Source organism: Lathyrus oleraceus, chromosome 5 (assembly GCF_024323335.1).
Source record: "Lathyrus oleraceus cultivar Zhongwan6 chromosome 5, CAAS_Psat_ZW6_1.0, whole genome shotgun sequence".
NCBI lineage: Eukaryota > Viridiplantae > Streptophyta > Magnoliopsida > Fabales > Fabaceae > Lathyrus > Lathyrus oleraceus.
This window is the reverse complement of record NC_066583.1, coordinates 381,554,714-381,575,787: the sequence shown is the minus strand read 5'-3', so window position 1 is coordinate 381,575,787 and position 21,074 is coordinate 381,554,714. Positions and strand designations below refer to the sequence as shown.

General features: G+C 34.8%; 1 pseudogene; it reads left to right on the top strand.

Moving 5' to 3' along the window:
* Nucleotides 1–6,713: 6,713 nt before the first annotated feature.
* Nucleotides 6,714–19,667, top strand: LOC127080857 (uncharacterized; annotated as a pseudogene).
* The last annotated feature ends 1,407 nt before the right edge of the window (nt 19,668–21,074 follow it).

Below are 21,074 nucleotides of genomic sequence, written 5' to 3'. Positions count from 1 at the left end.
AGTTTCCTTAAAGCATAAGCTACCACTTGCCCTTTTTGCATCAAAACACCTCCCAAACCCAACAAAGAAGCATCACAATACACAACGAAAAATTCTAACGGATCCGGTAAAATCAAAATAGGAGCCGTAGTCAATCTTCTCTTAAGCTCTTGAAAATTCACTTCACACTACGAAGTCCAAAAGAAAGCTTGACCTTTCCTAGTCAACTGCGTCAACGGTAACGATAACTTAGAAAATCCTTCAATGAACTTCCTATAATAACCAGCCAAACCAAGGAAACTTCTAATCTTAGCAACAGACTTAGGAGCTTCCCATTGAGATACAACTTCAATCTTCGTAGGATCCACAGAAATACCACCACTCGAAATCACATGCCCAAGAAAACTTACTTCACTCAACCAAAAGTCACATTTAGAGAGTTTAGCAAACAACTTCTTCTCTTTCAACACCGATAACACAACCTTCAATGCTCGGCATGATCTTCTTCACTCTTAGAATAAATCAATATATCATCGATGAACACAACAACAAACTTATCCAGATAATCATGAAAAATTCTATTCATATACTCCATAAATACACCAGGTGCATTAGTCACACCAAAAGGCATCATGGAGTACTCGTAGTGATCATACCTTGTCTGAAAAGCAGTCTTTTGAATATCCTCTGCATTTACACGAATCTGATGATACCCAGACCTCAAATTAATCTTGCTAAACATACAAGCTCCAACCAGTTGATCCATCAGATCGTCAATCCTCGGAAGTGGATACTTGTTCTTAATCGTCACTTTGTTCAGTTGTCTATAATCAACACATAATCTCATAGAACCTTCTTTCTTCTTGACCAACAGAACAGGTGCACCCCACGGCGACACACTAGGACAAATCAACCTCTTCTCAAGCAAGTCTTCAAGTTGACTCTTCAACTCTTTCAACTCAAAAACAGACATTCTATAGGGAGCCATCGATACAGGACTAGTTCCAGGAACTAAATCAATCGAAAACTCAACCTCACGCTCCGGCGGTAAATCACTTATATCTTCAGGAAATACCTCTGTAAACTCACAAACTATTGGCAATTCTTCAATCATCCTCTTCTCACGAATATCCAAAGTTGCCAACAACATAAACAACTCGGCACCATCTTGCACCGATTCATCAACTTGCTTAGCAGACACAAACCAATCTTCCTTAGCACCAACCTCAGGAAAAATAACCGTCTTCTCAAAACAGTTGATATACACCAGATTAAATTCTAACCAATTCATACCCATAATCACATCAAGCTGCTCTAAAGGAAGAAAAACTAAATCAATTCCAAAATCCGTACCAAAGATACTCAACGGGATTCAGACATACAGTATCGATCGTGTCAGATACACAAATCAAATACAACAGGATTGGAAAACATTAACGACTATTGACCAACTGGTCGACCATGCTCTGATACCTCTAAAGTAACACCCCTTTTTATACCCCAAATTACTCATCATATAATCAGAGTGAATAAGCACGCATATAAACAAAAGGGCGTCACATCGACGTTTTCAAAAACTAAAAGCTTTCAAAAACCAACATCATTCATCATCAATATACAATACACCTGGTCATTTAAAATAACACATTTCAAGTATCATGAATATACAAGAATATGCGTTCGTAGCGGAAAATAATGAATACTCATGTATTTCATAAAATGATTCATGTCCCATACCATGATCATCTCTCAATAACTCAAGATAAAATAAAACCATATCCTGACTATTTGGCACTATGGCCTCTCAAACAGCAATTGCAATTAAACATGTTCACAAGTAATAACATAATATATATCCAAATAAGATATGAGTTCAATACTACTAATCGACCCCGTGTTACATGACCAAAGCATTGACTCACTACCTAGTCTCTAAAGCGAAACACGGAAACTCTCCGGCTAAATCTCGAGTAAGCTACCTTCCACTTACTTTAGCAACACTACTCTTGAGTATCTGCACGATGCCCATGTAAAGGCAACATTCAAACAAAAGGGTGAGAATTCGAATCATTATGAAGAAGTATAATAAAGCACAATGATTAAATCAACAATTAAAGGATTCATCACACCTTGTATAACCATGTAAATAATACTAACCAACATTTATTTCACATGTTTCAAACATCCATCAAAACTCAAGGAGTATAATATTAAAATCCAATACTATATTCCCAAATATACACATAACTACAATTATCACATAATCACATATTTTGCCAAGTTATGTATCCAAACATCACCAAATTCAATTACCATATCTCATACACACATAACAATCACATCAATGCATACATTCAATTATCACATAACTCTAATGTGATTCAATCCAAGACATGTGACTCTAGGCATGTGGTACCGCAATGTGAACCCAACGTTTCACCGCTTGCCGATTCAATATCTAGAATCTAAGCCACGCTTCCGATCCGGACAAGATCAAAGCCACTACGTCTATTTCCAATTAAGGATCAACGTCTGCTATGCCTATTTCCATTCAAGGATCAACGTCTATCACCATGTGAACCCACAGTTTCACCCCTTTCCGATTCAATATCTAGAATCTAAGCCACGTTTCCAATCCGGACAAGATCAAAGCCACTACGTCTATTTCCAATTAAGGATCAACCTCTGCTACACCTATTTCCATTCAAGGATCAACGTTTATTACCATGTGAACCCACAGTTTCACCGCTTCCACCATAAAGTCGACTATGCCATGAATGAATGTACAAATACCAGCAATATATGCAATTAAGATCATCTCTACCATCTTAACATTTCACATATAACCATAATTCAACTCTATGAATTATCCACCAATGGTACGTATGCACATTCATAACAAATACACCCTTCACATATATAGGTTATTTATCAAATACACATACTTAGATTTTATTTCAAAATGGTTACAACATTTAAAGTTCTCAATTTTCCCTTTTTCAACAGCAAGTAACCGGTTAACGCATGTTCGGTAACCCGTTATTCAGTTTAACAGAATTCAATTCTTGGGCAGATTTTCAGCAAGTAACCCGTTAACGCATTTTGGGTAACCCGTTACTCAATTTACAGAATTCAATTCCTGGGCAGATTTTCAGCAAGTAACTCGTTAATGCATTTTGGGTAACCCGTTACTCAATTTAACAGAATTCAATTCCTGGGCAGATTTTCAGCAAGTAACCCGTTAACGCATTTTGGGTAACCCGTTACTCAGTTTACAGAATTCAATTCCTGGGCAAATTTTTAACTAAGTAACTCGTTAACGCATTTTGGGTAACCCGTTACTCAGTTTACAGAATTCAATTCAGATTTTCAGTAAGTAACCCGTTAACGCATTTTGGGTAACCCGTTACTCAGTTTAACAGAATTCAATTCCTGGGCAGATTTTCAGCAAGTAACCCGTTAACGCATTTTGGGTAACCCGTTACTCAGTTTACAGAATTCAATTCCTGGGCAGATTTTTAACTAAGTAACCCGTTAACGCATTTTGGGTAACCCGTTACTCAATTTAACAGAATTCAATTCCTAGGCAGATTTTCAGCAAGTAACCCGTTAACGCATTTTGGGTAACCCGTTACTCAGTTTAACACTGGAATTTTTCTTAACGTTACTACAGTATAAAACATCAAAATTGGATTCTCCACCCATCCCTCAATTTCACCCATATATCAGTTCCAAACACAATTAACCACCACAAATCACAGATTACTCATCAAAACCTAACAATTTCAAAACTATAAAAATTAGGGATTTCAACCTAAACATTTTTCTACCCATTGACCCAATTATACTAACCCATAATAATTAGGATTCTCCCCCTTACCTCTTCAATTTTCTGGAAATCCTAGCTTCTCCCTTGTTCTTCCCCTCTTCTCCTTACTTTTTCCTCTTTCTTTCTCTGTTGCCTTGAAAATGACCAAATGAGTGATACTTCTCACTCTCCTCACCTCTTACTATTCTAGTATTATGTTTGGGCTTAAGGAATGATACTTATAATTTAATTATTAGGCCCAATAAGACATAGTATTATAATATCTCTATTTAGTTCAAATAAATTAAACCAACACAATATACACATCAAGTTAATTAATTCAATTATTCATTATACTACCTAACAACCAATTAATTAATTAACACTCCAAATAAATAAAATAAAATAAGATAATAATAATATAAGAAATAAATACTAAAATCGGGTTGTTACATTCTACATGGGGCTTATTGTACTTCCAACCTTCAACTTTTCTCTTCTTTTTTTTCAAATCCATTTTCTTATCACTTTAAAATACCACCGTACAACATTAGTTATTCCGAAATTACAACATCACACCTGATTCTAACCCTAAGTACATCATTAATACTTTAATAATAACATTAGACAGTAATGCAAATTCCTTGAAATCCATCAATTGTTTTTCTTCTCCACATACAAGAAACCTTCTGATGGATCAAATGTAAAGCCTAACACGTCACCTTTCCTGAGTTGTTTTTCTTTCTCAAATTCATACCACCCTTTGCCTACAAACTTTTCATCTTTTTTTCGTTTTGCACTGTGTAATTCACTTCCATACCAATTTCCATTATCAACATCAATGATATTCACTTTCGTACCTGTAGACCTTGTAACACACCCCTCTGCAGCCTTTCTTGGAATATTCTGCAAATAAAATTTCATGTTACAATTAAACTTAGGATAGTTAAACAACAACAACATTAACTTGACAATGTTATATATGTTTGCTTACAAGCACGTTTCGTGTGGCCTTAACTGGTGATGTTATTTCTCTTTCCCAAACAAACTCAATGTCATCATTCCCACAGTCAACATCAACACTCTGCGACTCAAATTCTTCTACAGCAACATGCCTCTCTGAATCGGAAATGCCATTCTGCATGTTGTCAAAATCATTTGCAGACTTCATTACAACCATGCTAATCTTTATATGCTCAATCTGAGAATCCCGATCATCATAAGGACTGCATCACATATTTTATGTTACTCAAGTTTCTCAACATATTTCGTACTAACTTATCATAACAACAAAATACAATGAAAATGATGGTTATTACCTGCATTAGGAGACCATCTCAAATCTCTTAGACTCCATGTTATAACCTTGAAACTTCACCGATATTTCATACACCCTTTGTCTTGTGCCTTTTATAATCCCCCAAAATACTCCAACGTTAACTTGTGGTATTTTTGTAATTCACCTCTTCATGTCATTATTATATCAGTTAGTACTCCAACCATATTTTAATGCAGCGTTAATGTGAATGGGTTTGCAAATGTACACGTGCATACATTGGAAACTTTTGCAAACAAACCCATCCCCATTTTTACTACCCACGTTTCAAAACGCGGATAACTTTTTCGAAAACTACTTTCTTGCTTAGTCAACCGAATCATCCTTCACATTGAACCACGTTCCACACCCATCGTGTACTTTTCCTAGCCTGTTACGAAAACCTACTAAATCATCATAAAACTCACTCATAAAGTGAACTATGCTGGCATTTATACGGCTCAATGATGAATGTATTTCAAAATGTTTTTCTATATAAGTGTTGTCACCTCAACTAAATCAAATACATTTTCCCAACCAACTACAGTTCCCACATTTTTTGTCCCTAACACTATATTATACATTTTATAATATTCTCATTTATCCAACAATTTACTTATCCAATGTGTAAAGTTAAACTTATTCAGCTACAAACAAAAAACTTCTTTTACATAAATGTTAGCATATTTCTCCTCAATGTGTACATTTTAATTATTTCAAGCAACACAACAATTGTTCAAGATTTTTAAAATCTGCAATGTAAACAATTCTTTTTCCAACAAAAACTTTTGGGATTGAGCATTCAACATTTTTATTACTTTTTTGAACATTTATTCTTGACTTAAGATTTCCCGGTCTTTAATTACAAATTTAATGACGTTTTACACTACATGTATAACTTATTTTTATAAGATCCTCATATTGGTTACTTTCTCTATTTTATTTTAAATTATTTCCATAACACATCCATGGATACCAACCACGTTCTTGTTGTTGCTGCAAGGAAACAAAGAAAATTAACCTTAATAAATAGGAGACATATTTCAAGTTCTTCTGTTAAATAAGATATTCCTCCTAGTGAACAATCAAACCTAACTACGGCTCAATCAGGGAAAATATCATATGAAACATCACTTCAAGAATAAACTAATCATTTTAGTCATACTCAACATTCAAAATGTCATTGTAGGTCTAATACCACGTCCTTTGTTAGACCTGTCGGAGTTAATCTATTAATGCAGTTCCAAGAAACAACTTCTAAGTTATGCAATGACCATAATATACCACCTCTAAATTTTTTTGATAAACAACTTGATGCTACGACTAACTTAATCAATAATAGCATTCTACAATAAACTACCAACCATTCCACATTTTTCACAAATCAGAAACATGACTTGGATTCCGGCTTAGATAATGCTTCAGATGGAAATTCAGATAGTGGCATAGATAATTCATATGATTATATGGTCGAAGACCACCTTCAAGGTTAGTCATTTAATTATTTATATGATATATTAACATTTAATTATTTGTTGTTCCCATCATATCTTACACATTGGTATGTTATATCTTGCATTAGTATCTTTAACATTTAATTTGCCAACATAATTCTTTGACATTGGTGACCCGGTTTGGGAATGCCAACACTGTCTTGCTTGTATGTGGTATGGTGAAATAAAGGAAAAATCAAGGAATACAACATCCCTTAAATTTAAACGATGTTGTCATGGAGTAAAGGTTAAACTACCCATGATTTATGACCCCCCCCCCTCTCATACTTTACAACTCCTTTTGGACCCTAAAATAGTTGATGGAAAGAATTACCAAGCAAACACAAGGACTTATAGTGCGATGTTCTCTTTCACTTCTCCTGGTATGAAAATTTACACCAAGTTTACAAAGGGAGGTGGTCCCTCAACTCTAAGAGTTCACAGACATACCTGCCATAGAATAGGGATGATGCTGTCAGAGATAGGTCAACCACCTAAGTATGCAGAGTTGTATATATTCGACACAGACAATGGAATTGAAAACCGGATGAAATGTTTCAGGTATTTACTATGAATACTAACATTGTGCAACGTGAATTATATTATTACTATGTAGTTGACATTTTATTCGTTTTGGTTAATATATAGGGACAACAAACATATTAACAGAACAATTGTAACTAACCCGAGGTTAATGTTGGATAAAAATAATGTTCATGCAAAAGATTTTAGGATGACACATGATATGTTTAAAAATCATAATGTGAAGGACTTAAAACTAAGACTAATATTTTATCGTCAAATAGACGGTATGGTTAACAACAAGCCAACAATTTCTGAAGTTGTTGCCCTTATTGTTGGTGATATTGATATTGGTACAAAAAGAGATATCATCATTCAAGGACATGGCGGAAATTTGCAAAGAATTGATGAGTTTCATCCAAGCTACCTTGCTTTTCAATATCCATTATTATTCCCATGTGGTGAGGATGTATACAGAGCGAATATTCTCCATGCATAAAAGGTGAGGTTATGGTAACTAAAAGAAACCGCCAAACAATAATAGATTGGCTTTCATATAGATTGCAAAAAAGAAAACGTGAGGCAAAAACTATTATTTCTTCACGGAGACTATTTCATCAATTTTTGGTTGCTGGCTACACAATGATGGAAACAGAGAGGCTAATTGGCTACGAAAAAATCAATCAAAATTAAGGGTTGGTAAATATCACAAATTAAAAGAAAATTAGAACAACCCAACTCAACATACAAATGAAAAGAATGGAAAAAGAGTTATTCTGCCGTCAACATTTGTTGGGAGCAAAAGATATATGGATCAACTCTATTTCGATGGTATGGCTATTTCAAGTTCAGTAGGGTTCCCTGATTTGTTTTTGATGTTCACATGTAATCCAAATTGGCCATAAATCACAAGAGAGTTGGCAAAAGAAAATTTGAAACCTCATGATCGTCCTAATATTATCTCAAGGGTGTTCAAAATTAAACTTGATGAATTGATGGTTGATATCACCCACATGCATATACTTAGAAAGGTTTTAGCATGTGAGTTTTTTATTGGCCATATTCAATTTTCCAGGCTCATTTATTTTCTTTTTAATATGAATAGATTATTCATGTTACCACTAATACTTGTGTTGGACATGTTGCATAAATTTCACCTATTTTCTATTCATATTATAACTAAAACTGTTTTGTAGAATGTTTCACTTCTACAGCTTCATTAATATTTTGTTATATTTCATGGCAGTTATATACACAATTGAGTTTCAAAAGAGAGGTTTTCCACATGCACATATTCTCATTTTCCTGCACCCTCAAAGTAAGTATCCCAATCCTTCTGATATCGACAAAATTATCTCATGTGAAATTCCTAACCCCGACTTACATCCAAGACTTTATAATTTAGTGAAGCAACATTTTATGCATGGCCCATATGGGTTGTCACGGTTATCATCACCATGCATGAAAAATAGAAAATGTTCAAAATTATTCCCCAAAAAATTCAATGAAACAAACATTGTTGACCAAGACGGTTTCACATAATATAGAAGAAGGGCAAACACCCATAAAATTGTCAAAAATAGAGTTTCTCTTGACAACAGACATGTTGTGCCTTACAGCACAAGGTTGTTGTTAAAGTTTCAGGCTCATATCAACATGGAATGGTGCAACCAATGTTCATCCATAAGGTATTTCTTCAAATACATTCATAAGGCTTATGATAGAATAATTGCTTCCAATGTCCAAGCCAAAGGAGGAAGTTCAACTTTGGATTCCGCGTGTGATGAAATTCAATAATATCCTGATTGCTGTTATGTTTCACCAAGTGAGGCATGTTGGATAATCTTCTCTTTTAAGATTCATGCTAGAAAACCTACAGTCGAACGTATGTTTTACGTTTTGATTGGAAAGAAGCCTGTATTTTTTATAGAGCATGCCACAATGGAAAATGTACTTGAAAAATCAAGTGTAACTGAATCCATGTTTACGGCGTGGTTGGTTGCCAATGAAAAGTATGAAGAGGCAAGAACCATTACATATGGTCAGTTTGTTACAAAGTTTGTTTATGACAAGAAAAGTATATGTTGGAAACCAAGGAAAAAGGGTTATACCATCATAAGGTTAATATGGGTTCCACCAACAACCGGTGAATTATTCTATTTGGGAATGATGCTCAATGTAGTTAAAGGTCCAACAACTTACGAGGACATACATAACGTTGGAGGAACACAATACTTTAGCTTTAGAGATGTATGCTTTGCAATGGGGTTTCTTGAGGATGGAAAAGAATTTATTTTGGCCATAAAGGAAGCAAGTGCATGGGGTTCAGGATAATTTTTGAGGAAGTTATTTGTTATTATGTTGTTGTTTGGTACTGTAAATATACCAAGTCATATATGGAATAATACGGGGACATGGCTGTAGGATGGTATATTGCATGAACAACAAATTTTGTTTTGTAATCCAGGTACATATTCAAATAACTCTTTAGTATTGATTATTGTCTTGCTTTTATGTATCATATTAGATGTATTTATGATCAAGCATAACATTATGTTCTCTTACTATAGAACTTAGTTTGAATGATGAAGAACTACAAAATTTGACTTTAGTTGAAATTGAAAAGATTTTGCAAGCTAATCGTCGTACTTTGGAGGATTTTTGTCCTATTCCATATCCAAATGATTATATTCTGGAATAACTTGGTAATCGTTTGATTTACGACGAATGAAATTATGACGTTCCTTCACTTAAATCAGAATTTGCTACGTTGTATGCATCACTCATAGGTTGTTACTTTATATTATAGATAACTACAAAGTATGAATAGTTTTACATTGGTATTGATTTATTTGCACTGCTGGATAACATTAAATTATAACTACATAACTATTTCTTAACTCAATTTTTTTAACTGGCCATGTTGTTTGACCTCGTACACATTTCGTCATTGATATTGTACTTACAAAGGTGTACGTGAATTTAGTTGAACTTTTTTTTATGATGTTGCTAACATTTTGTAATGATGTCATTGTAGATGAACAAAGCATCATCTTTGGTAAAATCATCACTGTTATCACCAACCAAAAGGGGGGCATTTTTTCCTGCATGGCCATGGCGGAACCGGAAAAACTTTTATGTGGCAAACTCTTGCAAGTTATTTGAGATCAAATCATCAAATTGTCGTGAACATTGCATCAAGAGGAATTGTTGCACTTTTGCTCCCAGGTGGGAGAACTGCACATTCAAAGTTGAAAATACCAGTTCCTACTTTAGACAACTCTCTTTGCAACATCGAACCTAAGGATGACCTTGCAGAAATGTTAAGATAGACACAATTGATAATTTAGGATGAAGCACCAATGGCTCACAAACATTATTTTGAGGCTGTTGATAGATCACTTAGAGATATTATGATTAACCATCCAAATTCCGATTCCATTTTCGGTGGTAAGGTTATTATTTTTAGTGGTGATTTTAGGCAAACTCGTCTTGTTGTACCTAGAGGAGCTCGTTCTGATATTATACACAGTTCATTAAACGCTTCATACATTTGGAATGATTGTGAAGTACTTACATTGACAACAAAAATATGCGACTACAAAGTGATTCAGACCCAATTGAATGTCTTGAAATAGGACAATTTTCAAAATGAATACTCAAAATTGGGGAAGGAAAAATATCTGAACCAAATGATGGATATAAATAAATTGATATTCCTTAGGAAATTTTAATATTAAGCTTTTGTCATACCCCAAAATTCACCCTACCCCCATACAACTTTCTTTCGATCCATCACCCTACTCCAATACAACCTTCATCTGATCCGTGTCCCTATTACCCCTACATACATTCATCATTTCATCACCATACTTGCATTAACATCCAAAACCAAAGGCATGTTGCACAGGCTCAAGGCATGGCATTCATACCTGAGAAAACACCACCAAAACAGCAAAAACTCATTTTTTGGACAGTGTAATCGATTACACCAACCTTGGTAATCGATTACTAGGCAAAAATCAGGTTTCCAGGCCATTTTTGTGTCTATAATCAATTACACCAATCAGGGTAATCGATTACTTGGCAAAACATCAGGCTCCCAGGCTATTTTTGGTGCCTGTAATCGATTACACATGCGAGGACAACAACAATAGCTTTGTTTTTTACACAGAATACTTTTTGGTTCACCCCTTTTTCCACTTACTTTCCCTATAAATAGATGTACTATTTCCCCTTATTTTTCATTCTTCCTAGCCCCCAAAAGTTATGTCCAAGTACCATTCACTCTCCTCTCCAAACCTAGGTCAAAACAAAAAAATATTTCTCACTAAAAAAAGTCACCCCACCAACTTTTTTGTCCTCTTTCACATTTTTTTCAAAACTTCTCACTCTCTAACACTCATAACTCAGCCTCTTCACTAAACTTCCACCATCAACACTTTCATCCTAAACCCCTTGCTTCATATCCAAGCTCAACACCATTTCAACCTACTGTCGCATCCGCGAAAAACAACCGGCGGGCAAAAACAAAACAACACAGAGCCGCCACCGTGCGTTATTTATCCCAAAGAGGGAAAGGAAACGCTCGAAGTAAACCTGGAAAAGACATGGTCTCGCGACCAAAGAGAATGGGATCGGGAGTCGGTTATGCGAAGGGAAGGTATTAGCACCCCTACGCATCCGTCGTACTCGACGGGATCCACGCTCAAAAGATAGAACAAGGTTGCTAAAACAAACATCACACACACACACACTGAAAACAACACAGGTGGAGGAAGAGGGGAAAGGGCTCGCTAGGATATCGCATCTTATGCCTACGTATCTCATATGGAATGAGAATCAGAGCTACCGTAGTTCGGCTCACGCACGCCGAAACAAAACACACGCACACAGGCAAACATGGAAACCGAATGCCAATCGCTGGACTTACATCGGACTCCGAACCAAACAAACCCACACTGGAAACCAAATGCCAATTGCTGGACTTACATCGGACTCCAAGCACACAACAATAGGATACGGAATGCCAATCGTTGGGCTTACATCCGTCTCCTAACTCACACAAGAAGGATAACAGACAACAAGTTAATAGGGAGTCGGGAACTCGAGCCTAATAACTGTCAAGCAAACACACACAAAAAGAAAAAGGGTGCCCGGAGAGATCTCGTACGATCTCCTGCCTACGTACCTCATCTGGTATGAGGATCAGGGCAACGTAGTTCCCCTTAACAGGGGTGAAACTTTCTCCTAACCAGAGACTGGGAAATGACCAACTATAAGGGAGACTGACTCGAGCCTAATAGTTATCATGTATTCCACAATGGTCCTAGGTTGAGTTTTCTATCTAACTTGCACAGGCAGCAAGCTAATCCTAAACAGGCAAAGCAAAGCATGCAAGCATAATCAAAATAAAGCAAACATACACAATTAGCACACACTATATACAGACAAAGTGGGCTCACACAAGGGTTAGGCTGCAAAAGCAAGCCAACTGTATCAGGGTGATGTTAGCTCTTAACCCTAACATTGAGAGTTAGGGTGAAACAGATGAAATGGGAAGTGAGGGGTGTGCCTCACAGCTCTTATCCCTGGCCTGGGAGAGCTTTAGACAAAGGAAGTGTGGGTTCAGAAAGTGGGAACCCTTCTACACTTATGACTGACTCAACAAAGATCTTGGGTTAATATCCGCAATGAATCAACACCAGTTGTGTGAGCAAAGGGATGACTCAAATGAATAGCAGGAGATGGATTTCACATCTCTTGTATCTGCCAATTGCCTTATCAAAGGTCTTTTCCTGCTTGGCACAAACATAAACAATCACAAGCATTGCCTCTTAAGGAGGACTTCAGACAGGTGCCTGCCCAAGTAACAAACCAGGTCTTCCAGACTACATGAAGTCAGTGAGTTATACCTCAATTGGTTAAGCAACCAAGCAACAGCAAAAGCAAGTTCAAAAGAACTATAGCAACTAATGTACCTGAAAACAATCTAACTCAATTAGTATTCAACTCAAACAGTCAAACAGACAAGCTAAAAGTCAACAGTTAACTGTACACAAGCAAACAGACAAGCAAGCACAATTCCAACTCAAATGACTTAGAAGCCACCTACAAAACAAACTCAATGTTAATCAACATCAATCAAATAAGCAACTCAAGCCATGTGAATCAATTCCTTCATAGTCATATGCTTCTTAACCTGCAAACCAAGCTCAAACATGAGAAGCAAACCCCTAGGACAAGGCCTAGGGTCAAAGAGGGAGAAATAATTCAAAACAGAACATGAAAATTGGTAATAATCAAGTTCAATCAAATAAGAACAATGTCCAAGTGGTCTCACATTCATATCATACACCAATTTCATTTCACAAAGCAAATGAGGTAAAGCATGCAAGTTCAAAGCTCATTGGACCAAACAGAATGAATCAATCCAAACTAACCCAAAGATAATTCAATATATCCCAAGAAAAATCATGGCTAAACAGAACTCATCACATGATCATCATACCAAAATTCAAGTCATTTGGACAAGTGGAAGCATGTCAAATAAATTCCATAAGGCAAGGTATGCACAAACAAGCTCAAATGAGGCACAAATTCATACATCAACTTCACACAAGCATAAAACAGAATCTACACATGATAAATGACTCAAACCAAAGCCATGGCTAACTCCAATGTGTCTAGAATCACTCCACAAAATTTCAAGTCCATATGATAAACATCAAGAATTTCACAAATCATCTAAGTTCAACACTCATCAAAAGTCCTCAAATGACCAACCAGAAGAGAAAATCTCAAACAAATCAAAGATGCATCCAAAAATTCCATAAAAAATCACAACCAAACCTAACATCCAGAAGTAGCATCATGCAAAAATTCACATCATTTGGAATTCAATTGGCATGGTAAATAAATTCCACTAGTCAAGCAAGCAAAGGTGTGACACAAATTGTCACACCTTTATTTATCAGATCATATCTCACAAACCAGAAATGCAAAAATTGCAAACTCAATGCCAAAATGTCAATTAGGATCTCTAGTTTACACATGTAAATTTTCAGCATCATTGGATTATGCATCATTATTTCACAATGAAAATGGCAAGCAAGGTGCAATATATGACATGCAAACATAAACCCTAGGCCAAAAACAAATTCAACCGTGCAAAAAATCTGGAAAAATATCCATAAAATAGAGGACATCATGATGAACATTGTGCAAAAAACCTCATGTGATTTGGATCAATATTCAATGAGTTATGGAATTTTGAATGAAGGAAAGAAAAATAAAAAAACATAATGAAACTTGGTATGAACATGTGAAAAATGATGAACTAAAAATGCAATAAGGCAAACATGGATGTCCTCGCCAAGGATCGAAGGGAGGTATGGTTTGAAATCTGGCGCGCTACAGTTAAATAAATGGACACGTGGTCCAATGCATGGCGTTATAACATCCAAACGCATGCAGCAAGCGCGCTCATGGATCAAAAACACTTTCTGGAAACGAAAATTAGGGTTCATACACTGTTCATCATCATTCATCAACTCAAGAACATTTTCTCACAGAAATTCATGAAAGTTATACCATTGGCTTCGTCTCTCAATGCACAACAACAATCTAAACCTATTTTAACCTAATTCTTCCTAGATCAAACAAATCGAGCACAACAAGTTTCATCAACCAAACTTCAATTCCACATAACTGTTTCAATTCTTCATGAAATTAAGAGATCTAAAGCTCAGTGTGATCTATGTTCAAAGATCTACCAAATGCATCCATTAATTTCAAGAATTAGCACATTCGAAAACTGACCTCAATTGAATGGCAGAAATGAATTCGATGTTTTCAGGCCTTGGCACAGTGAAACAGATGTTCTCCAGCTCTCATATGATGCTTTGGATGAATGCTTGAGAGTTGAATTGGCACGATCAAGCTGAAAAATCAAATTGCCATTGATGATGCTTGTTTTCAACAGTGCTCGAATCAGCTTGCAAATCACTGGATCTTGCTTCCAATGGCCTCAATCATGCACATGGATGAAGGATTGATCAAAGCAAAAGCAATGTTTGTGCAGAAAAATGGAGAAAAGTTGAGAGAAGAAGTTGAAGAGTTTTTGGATCTAGATCTCAATTTCACAATTCTGTTATGATTAGCAAGAAAACAGTTATAATTATGGTTTTATATGTGTTGTTAATGATGTTCACTAATCATGATTAGGTTAATGCAAAGGTTTAAGTGAAATGCAAGTTTTATGCCAAATTGGGAATTCACCCCTCATGCATGCAATTCAATGTAACAGTGCAAGGTTCTGTCCTAATTCACTTCAAAATGTTGTGTAGAGCCAAATTCAAGTGGTAGCAAGTGAATGTAATGAATAATTTTCAAATTGCCCTTTTCCCTCCAAAATTCCAATGGAAATTCAAATTTTTTTATGAGCAAAATGCATGAATTATGATGTGTAATTTGGATAGTACATGACAAGAGAAGAATGTGGCAAAAAATCCCACTCCATTTGGCCTTTTGGTTCAAAAGTTATGCACTTTTGAAGTTCAAATTTTCTTGACCAAGATTGATCCATAACTTGCCAACCACACATGAGAAATTCATGTTCTTGGACCTTTTGGAAAGGTGAGAGCAAGATCTTAAACTTTCATGTTGGACAAAATTTCATTTGAAGCATTTTTGGACATGTAATCTTAAGGAGAAAACCTTTCCATTTTTGGCAATTTTGAATTACAAGTCACTTTCTATTTTTGGAAAGTTTTCATCTGACTTTATTTTCTTCATTATTGATGTTTGAAATGTCAAATGAAACTTGTTTGGACATGAATGAAGTGTCTCTAACCCTCTCCCACCTCCAAATTCATCAGTTGACTTGTGGTTGACTTTTGTTGACTGATAGATGGATTGACCATGCCCAGATGAATTTGAGCCTCAATCTCCTGATGAAAAGGCTCAAACATGAAACCCTAGCTTCCATAAGCTCAATGAAACCTTGGGATGATCCCTTATCTCAATGAAGACCTCATCTCCTTAACAAGCCCTGATTGGCACAATTCAGATGATTAGGGTTGACCAGAGGTCAAAACCCTAATCCCAAGGAATCTGATCAAGCAATGAATCTCTTGGTAATGATAAAACCATGATGATGGTGATGTACCATTTCAACCAAGATGATGATCAACCTCCTTGAGGAACCAAGAAACCCTAATTTGAAGCACACCCTCAGATGGCTAGTGATCAATTCAATAGGACCCTCAAGCTTGAATCTTTTGACCTCTTGATCTTCTGAACAAGACTTAGGAGGATGACTTGCTTGATGTGACCACATGATATGCAAAAATGCAATGACTAATGACCTAAAAAATGAAATGCAATAGGTTAAGCTAGTCCCAAGAGATGAGGGCAAATTTTGAGGTGTTACACCTATCATTTTTCAACATTTTTTGGTAATGATTTTAGCTTAAACTTTGTCAACTTTTTGTATTGAAAATGGTTGTTTGTTCTTGGTTGATATTTTGAGAGGGTTTAGATTCAAGCTTGTAAAAATGATTAACTTTGGTTTACACATTTTTTCTTGAGATTTCTTACTCTTACTACCTTTTTGTTCACCTTCTTTAGTGTTGCTTTGTTTTGTTATCATTTAATATTTATTGTTGACTTGTTGTTACATTTATTTGATTGATGAGTTCTATTAGATCATGGCCATGGTTGTTTAGAGTTGATTAAATCTTCAATGTTTCAAACTTATTAATGGTTGATCAATAGATCATTCATGATACTTTGAGGGATTGATAGATTGCCTCTATTTCAACCATATGGGAGTCATTTGATACATAGATGAAACCATGTCTTTACATTAACTTGCTAATCCATTTGCTTATTGTTACTAACTACTAACTAATAACTACTAACATTTATATTATTGCACTTTAATTCCTTATAATTTATTTTATTGTTCATTTTTATTTACTTTATTTTTATGTTCACTAACTACTAACTTCTAACATTTATATTATTGCACTTTATTTTCTTGCAATCTATTTTGTTTTTCACTTTATTTCAAGTATTTTATGTTTATGCTTATTGTTTATCTAACCATATCATTTACATTATGCTAATTTATTTTATCTCTTACCATCTTGCTAAATAAAAGAGGAATAAAAACAAAAGAAAGAGAACAAATCAATTTTTTAAAAATATTAATAGATAGACTTAAGGTTGCATAACTTTCTTTGTTACAAATCTATTGTTAGTTGATTTTTTAATCATCTTCAATACTTTGCATCAATGATAAGTTATCCCTTAATGTGTCATATTTTAAGTCTTTTTGGCCTAGGAAATAGTCTTAAAAAATGTTCATTTTGTACATATTACTAACCACTAATTATACTTCACTAATTTTTTTTATCATTAACCATTATTATTGTGATATTGTCATTTTTTATCTTGTAATTTACTTTTATGTTATTACCTCATAATTCACATTTAAGTACTCATCATCATCATCATTGTACAAACTCATCATGCATGTTTTATTTACTTGTTATTTATTTTATTGTCATCATACATTAAAAACAACAAAAACATGACAAAATGATAAGACCAAAAATATCCACTCCACTCTTAATCAACTTGGACTTTGAGGATTTCATCTTAGAACATTTGCTTGGAGGCTTTCATTTACTCTTTTGTGATACTTTGTAAATGTTGGATTTTCATCCGTAACATACAATTATGTTATAATAATGGCATCATGGTACCACCTTAGGGGGACATGTTTGTAAGACCATTATCCTTTGTTTAGCTTAGACCACTTTTGCACACACAAGGATTTCTCTTGGGCTACCTTACAATGAGACCCTTTAATTTCTTGTTGGTTACTTTACATTCATGTTGCATAAGCCAAATTTCATAATCAAATAAAACAAACCCTTGATTCAACATCAAGTGGCATTTTCATAATCAAATTCAAAACACTTAATAATTATGATTGTTATTGTGCGCCACGAGCCTTAAATGGTGGAGAATGAGTAAGAATGGAGCATTCCTACCCTTACTTTGATTATTTTGGACGCAAGATGCTTGACTTGTTGTCTAGAATAATCGCCTCCGCCCATAGACTTTAGTGCAATATAATCACAAACATTCATTTCATAAAACCCTTATTCAAGGTAAAAATAATGCAACCCATCAAACTCATTTTTATGCCTCAGGGCATCACCCCGAAAACCTTTTTCTCAAAGGTAAAATCAACCAACACACAAATATTTTCTACTCCGAACTACGGAGCTCTGATTCCTCATCCCCAAATGAGTGATACGTAGGCACAAGGGCCACAATCCTCGACGAGCACTATAATAACAAAAACACCCCCTCTTTCACATACATTCTTCTGAAAATAAAACAATGATAGATAAATCCCATGTATGTAAAATAACCGAAATGGTTCCCATGGAGTACCATGGACGCAAGGGGTGCTAATACCTTCCTCTTGCGTAACCGACTTCTGAGCTCAAACCTCGGTTGCGAGACCGATTCCTTATTCTCGTTTAGCGCTTCCCGTGAACGTCTTTTTTTCCCGAGGGTCTTATCGACTATTTCCCCTCGCCTCTCTGATAGAGGCACACAAATAAAATTTGGTGGCGACTCTTCTGATTTTGCCTCTCTTTGGCATCTCTTTAGTCTTGGTTTCGTTATCGTGAAATCCCGGTAGCGACAACTTTGATGACCCAATCAGGGTTATTGTTGAGAGTACTTATCCGAGTTTTTTGGATAATTATCAATCATATGACTACCTCAAAAGTCGAGCTATTTTGGTTTTAACCATTGAAGTTGTTGATAAGATCAATGAACATGTTCTTGAAAGAATGACAAGTAGTTATTCATATGTATCACGTTACTGTTATGAGTTCATGTCAGTTATCTCATTTCATATCCCATTGATAATTTTTTTCTTTAAGGTGATTCAAAAGACTAATATAGTTCCAACTCAATTGATAGATCCGAAATACATGACATGGACATCATTGAACTGCTTAGTCCATAGTTTCTCAGATCTCTAAGAACTTCAGGATTACCAAGACATCACATTAAATTGAAGATTGGGACACCTATAATGATAATGAGGAACCTTGATCAATCAAAGGGTTTATGTAACGGTACACATTTAATTGTTACTAATATGGCTAACCATGTACTTGAAGCAAGGATAATGGGTGGTAAAGGTCATGGAAACCTCATTTACATACCACGTATGGATATGTCTCCTTCACAATCTCCGTGGCCCTTTAAATCAAGTCGAAGACAATTCCTAATTATTGTGTCATATGCAATGACAATCAACAAATCTTAAGGTCAATCTCTTGATTGAGTTGGATTATATTTGCCACGAGATATTTTTAGTCACGGTCAAATTTTTGTTGCAATTTCAAGAGTGACTTCAAAAAAAGGAATCAAGATTTTGATACATGACGAACACATTCAAGTAAAAGATGTAACAACAAATGTTGTTTATAAAGAAGTCTTCCACAATCTTTAACAGGTACGTCACAACACTTATTTAACTCTACCGTTTAATTTTAATCAAGTTTATTCATAACTTGTCATATAGGCCTTCTGAATTGATTATAATTTGCATATTGCTCCGTCTTACAAATTCTACATTCACCATATAGTTCTTCATGTGGCCATTGCAGAATTTTGACCGTGAACATTTTGACTCAGCTGCTACTTCTTACTTTTTGTTGTTAATATTAGTTATATGGTTTTCCTTATTTTACTTTTGTAATGATATGAATTTTGTTACATTATTGGTTGGTTGCTTCCGTTATCTCCAATTTTGTTACATTATATGGTTTTCCTTCTTTCCACAAATATGTTATAGTTTCATTGCTACATTTTGTTTTGCCTCATAAATTGATGAAATAGTATTGTATTATTGGTTGGTTTCGTTATCTGTAATTTCATCGATTTACCAACAACTCAAATGATAATTTCCTTACACATAAAATGACATATTGCTGATGATAAACTCTGTTAAAGCAATTATGCTCCTATATACTATAGAACAACTCATTTATCACCCTACTCCTACTTTCCTATCTATGTGAATATATTAATACTTATTTTCTTGTAGAATGCAATCTATGTCAACATTATACCTTTGTATATACACTATTCTAATATTTTAATTTTTCACATCAGATTGACTATACACCACTTTCATATGCTTATAACATCAACAATTATCTTTTAACTCTGCCAGACATGTCAAATAAGTTAAACATTACAACCACTTCTGCAAACCTTTTCTACTTTTTATTTTATTCACCAAAAAATCACTACAACAATTTACTTCTTTACTCAAACCAGTATTGTTATCAACCACATTTAAACAAGGAACCCTTCCAGGTTTTCTTAATATGGATTACAATAGACATATCTCCCAATTTCATAAAACAATTGATTTCTACAAACATTTAGTGAATATTAAACATAATATTCTATAGACTCAACTACCACTATCATATTATACGTTATATGTCTTAATTTGTAAACTCTCATTCCAAGTATTCTTAACTTTGTTTTCTATGGACAAATATACCATAAACATTCATACCATTATATCACAAATATTATATTATCCCTACAATAGCCAAAACATTACAAATATCCCAGACTTTTTAACTGACCAAACTTTCATAATACATTACTTCCATACTAACAAAACACTATTGTAATAGACAACCTTCATCACAACATATTACTATAACATTAATACAGCTTCATCATAACACCACAAACAAAATATAACCAACCACATACCATTAATCTATAACTGAAACGGTCTCTTGTAAATAACATCAGCGGTTCAACAAAGAAACATACATTGTTTCGGGAGAAAAAGTATCTATGGAGAATCTAAGCTTATCACCTCTTCTAAGCT